We start from the raw sequence: 5,448 nt of genomic DNA, 5'->3' as shown, positions 1-5,448 counted from the left end.
ATGAAACACAACACAGATATACAAAGGACCTCTAAGAACATCTATGGCTTTTTCTTTTAATTTTGCACTCTCTGCCTTTTTTCGCTCTATGGCTTTTTCATACAAACCTCACTGTTTGCCTTTTCCATGAGACTCAAGACATGACAAAATTAAACAGAAAAATTACAAAATGAAAAACATTGAAGGAGAAGAAATTCTGTTAGCTTAGAGAGCTATAGGAACTCTGTGCTCACTCTTTTCCTTTCCTTGAATCAAACCCTGACAGTTCACCTTTACTTATAGGGAGAAGCCTCCAAGGTTGAAACCAAACAGACCAAGCCAATCTTCTTCTTCTTCAACTAGAACCGGTTCGGCCAGAGAGAGAGAAGAGATAACACATGCAAAACCCAACATGCAATTACCTCTAGTCCTTCCTTGGTCATCAATCTTCATCAATCCGAGCCCTTCATCCTTGCCTTGCTCTCCAAGATGAACTTCTGGCTCTTGATGCTCCATGATGATGATAGCTTCATTTGCTCCAATCTCTGCCTCCTCCATCACGTAGCCACTGTAGCTACCTCCTGTGATGGTTGAGCAGAATCAGAGACAAGTCATCCTTCCAAGATTCTTCTTCTCTGACCGAAATCTTCTTCAACCATTTTTAGTATGGAGAAGTCAAGATCTCTTCACAAAATCTTACCACAAGTGAATGAGAATGTTAGCCACAGCATACTCTTAGTTTGCTTTTTCTTGCCATCATTGTGATGGTCTTGTAGCGTGCATCTTCATCTCTTCGGTGTCTAGCCATAGCCTCCATGCTTTCTCTGTAATGATATGACTGAAGGTAGAAGAAAGATGAGAGAGAAGATAGAGCCAGAAGAAAAGCAATTAGATGTAATTGAACAAATTAATTGAAATGGGATTGCTTTTACTTCCCTGAGTAGCGTGTAGCATTAAAGCCATTCATCAAATCAATGACAATTTCTCTCTCATAGTTTCCATGCATGTATTAACTTCACTTTAATAAAATTTGAATTCCACCACATGGTAAAAATTGAGATCCGTTGGAGGCAAAATATTTACTTTCCCTCAATAGGTTTCAGACCAAGTATTGGATCTTTGGTTTAATATGGGCTTAATGATGATGTTAATAGAAACTGGCCCAATTAAACAATTTAGCCACCATTCATTTCATACAAGGCTGAATTTTGATTTCATACTGGACTTTGGTTTTTCTTTTCTATTCGGCCCAAGAAACAAAAATTTATTTCAGCCATGGTCTTATCAATTTAATACTAAGGCTGAAAAATTGGCCCAATAAAAACCTGCATCAACAAAATTATTAATTAAACAAGTATGAATTAAGATCAAATTAATAATTTTGTAAATAATTATACTAATAATGTTTAGTCATCATAAAAATTAATTTAGAATTTTTCAAACTCATCAACATTTTTTTGAAAATTAAAAACACACCAATCATGTCCACCATATATGTAGTCTAAAGTTATCTCTTTTCACCTATCATCTGCAAAGTAGATTGAGTTTGCATCACACTCCAAGCAAGCTTTAACATCCATTGATACAGACTCATTAGCACCCAAGAACAGAATTTTATCATGTAAAAATCTCATCTTTTTCTATTTCTTGTCTCCAATATCAAGCTTATAAGCAGTAAAAAACTTTGTTCTATAAGAACAAATTAATGGTTGTGTATCCTCAGGTGATAAAAGATCTCCTTCTTCTACTACCAACCTGTCATCATTCACAAAATTTTCAATAAACTTTATCACCAACAAGATTTCTTCTGCAAATACCACAAAGTACAAATTTTTGAGAAGTTATCTCCTAAATATGGTTTCTCTTCTTCATAATTTGCCTCCACATTTGGTGTTAAAAGAATCAATCTTTTAGGAATTTGCCCACAAATATTCCAAACTTCAACAGAACTATCTTGTATCAAAGCATAAAGATAGTTGTTACTGAACACAACGTCACAATAAGATTGCTTATTATCAGAGAGCTCAACCCAAGTTGCAGAATTGCAATAAGTAATTTTGTAGTTGGAACCATATATGATAGCAAGAATGTAGTTTGAAGATGAGGAACAACACATCAAGATTACTTTGACTATGAATATTTTTCTTAAGTATTCAGCAAAGTAAGAATATGTGATAGGGTACAAGAATGAAAGGGGAAGAGGTGGTACATTAATGGTAGTGGAAGAAGAATAGTTTAGAAGAAGTGAAACTCTATTCTGATCCAAAAGCACAATCCAACCATGAGAAGAACCAACACACCATGCTCTAACATGACCCTTCAACATGTTCTTCCATTCATAACGCTTGTTCTCTAATAAACTGAAGATGCTTCGATCAACAGTTATAGGATCATCATCATCATCAAGGATCGAACTCTTGACTTTTCGGATCTAGCGCTCTAATACCATGTCATGATACCACTCATCCCAAAAGTTTCAGCTGATGACAAAAGGTAACACTAATGGTTATATCTCTAATACTCCCTAAACCTCCATTGTACATATTGTATAAATATTCCATTAGCTCCTCATACTTTTCCAATAAATAAATACTATAAATGTTGCCTATTTAATTTATAAAGCAACGCTTTTTCGCATGTATCTTAAATTGATCAAAGAAAACGTTTGTAGTATGTTGGTTAACAAAGAGTTGCAATAATTTTATTTCTTTGCAACAAATCTTAAATGTTGCTTTTGACTATTTTAGATAACACTTTTTAAAGGTTATTTATATTATATGTTGTAATAGCTCAAAAATATTGTAGTGACCTATACACTTGGCAACATTCTAAAAAGAAAAAATTGCAATTTTATTTTATATTTATAAATTGTAACATATGTAATTAATAATAAATAGTTTTAGTAACTAAAAAATGAATAGTAAAATTAACTCAATAAAACATAATAAATAGTTACAGACAGTTAACTTTTAAAGTTAGTTAAATAGTTAATAATCAAATTAAAATTTAATTTTTTAAATATAAATATAATTATTAGTATTCTTTTAAAGTTAGTTAAAATAAAAATATATACTATCGATATTAATATATTAATATTTTTTATTAAAATAATCTTATCTATATTAGTAATTATCTTGGATAAAAAATATTTATACCATAAATGTTATAAGAAATAATATTTAATAATTTTTGTCAAGTGAATTTTTTAATATATTTTTATTGTGAATAATTATATTTTTTAAAATAAAAAAATTAGAGAGAAAATTTTGTTTCGAAATTTTTGTGTACTTTTTAAATATTTGTTCAGATGTTGTTACAAAAATTTAGGTCACATAAATAAGTTGCTTGCTAATTATGAAAGTGATTTTGTTACTTATAAAAAATATAATATTTATTGATTCTTTTAATCGTATTTTTAAATTATTTAGGGACTATTTTGTTGATATCTTTAATCTTTTTGTCAGCGGCTGAATTTTTTGAGTACTGAATTGGTAGTTAGTCTAAATAATTATTTAGAAACACACAGAGAATAAAAATATTTAGATATATTAAAAATAAAAAATTAATTATAAATTATATTTTTTATTATTCTAAATTAATAAGACTAAGTTTTATGAAAAATTTATTTTTTTATTATTTTAGATTAATTATAAATTATTTTTTTATAATTTATTATTCTAGATTAATTATAGATTATTTTTTATTATTCTAGATTAAATATAAATTATTTTTTTAAAAAGACTAAGTTTTATGAAAAAATCGTCAACAATTTTATGACTGATTTGTAAATATAGTTTTTTATTATAAGTTTTCATCACAGAGAAGATAGCTGTCATTTTTTGGGATTTTTGCTAGACCGTCACTAATGTTAAATAACAAAAATAATAAATTAAAAGGGCTCTAAATTTTTTTTTCTACACCTACGTAAGACATAAATAACAACCATTATTCACACGGGTATTATTCATCTTAAAACAAATTAATAATTAATTAATTATCATTTAAAATATACAAATAATAATTAAAAATTAAATACTATTCCATTTAAATTAATAAACAAAATTTTGAATGTAAATATAAAAAATTAAAATTTGATAATTTGAATTATATCTATTTAAATAAATTCATAAAAAATATCATTTTAAAATATTTTTAATTTAAACATAGTTTTTCTATTTAAAATAGACTTTCAAAAATTATATTTAAACTCAAAATACTATGATTTAAATTTTTTAATTTATTTAATTTAAAAAATTAAATAACTAAAAAAATATTCTTTTTTAAGAAAAATAAAAGCTATTAATTTTTTTTTATTTGAGAAAAAAAATTTCAGTGAATTTTAGGATAATAATAAATAGAATAGAATAGATTAAGATCCATCCAAATTCTACCCATAAATTTAAACATTTGAATTTAAATTCTATTCACACTCTAAATTTTTTAACTCGGCCTAAAAAATAAATTTATTTTCACTAAAATATAATATTAATCAATATTTTCATATTTCATAATATTAAATATTCTTTATTTATTATTAGAAAATTAAATTATCAATTACCTTAATATTATTATCAGTTTTCTTTTCTTTTTATCAATATAAAAAAAATAAAGAAATAACCATTTTTTTTTTATCTAAATTTGACATTTACTTATATATATATATTGTTCTTCATAAATTAATTTTACTAAATACATATTTATTACAATACAAGTCCACATTTTTTTTACCAAATTCAAAGTTTTGACTCCATCTATCAATGTAAGCAAACTAGCTGAATAGGCTCACCTGTCCCACATTTCTATGCACCGTTAGGTTATTAGCAGAATTTCATCTCTACCCTCTATTGCACTATGTCAATTGGATCATTCTACAATTCATTTATTATAATTTCACAAACTTAAAGGCCACTCACGCAATATAAAAAGTAGTGTACTGAAATTACCACAACCACAAAAATAACATCTTCCTCCATAGTCCTTAGGCTGCGATTGTTTTCAGAGACAGGACAAAATATGACACTGAGACAGAGACAATAAGATGGAGACACTAAAAATTATTGTTTGTGTATTGTGTTTGAATACGATATACAAAAGACACTACTAATGTAATGTCCAATATTATGTTTGGATACACTTGGACAAGACTAAAATATTATATGAAATGACTAAAATAACCATATAATTTCAAATTTTCTACATCAAATACAAACTAATTTAATAGAAAATGAGAATACGTAGGAGTACAAACAAAACTTGAAAAAATGATTGAAAATAAAAAAATATATAATAGTATTTATATTAAAATAAAAATTATAAATATATTTATTTTATTTTTAAATTTATTATTAATATGTAGGAATACATATGGTTAAGATTAATAAAAAATAGATTTAATAAAAAATTTTGTTTAGGTTAATAAGCCAAATTAATTTTAATTAAAAAATCAGTTTTAAAAAAAATCCGTTTTTA

General features: G+C 26.2%; 1 pseudogene; it reads right to left on the bottom strand.

The window, feature by feature from the left end:
• Positions 1-1,740: 1,740 nt before the first annotated feature.
• LOC148543783 (uncharacterized) lies at positions 1,741-4,952 on the bottom strand (annotated as a pseudogene).
• Between the last annotated feature and the right edge of the window lie 496 nt (positions 4,953-5,448).

The sequence above is a fragment of the Arachis ipaensis genome, chromosome B9 (assembly GCF_059453495.1).
Source record: "Arachis ipaensis isolate K30076 ecotype BB chromosome B9, ASM5945349v1, whole genome shotgun sequence".
Lineage (NCBI taxonomy): Eukaryota > Viridiplantae > Streptophyta > Magnoliopsida > Fabales > Fabaceae > Arachis > Arachis ipaensis.
Note: the sequence above shows the minus strand (reverse complement) of the source record. Positions and strands in the feature narration are given on the sequence as shown.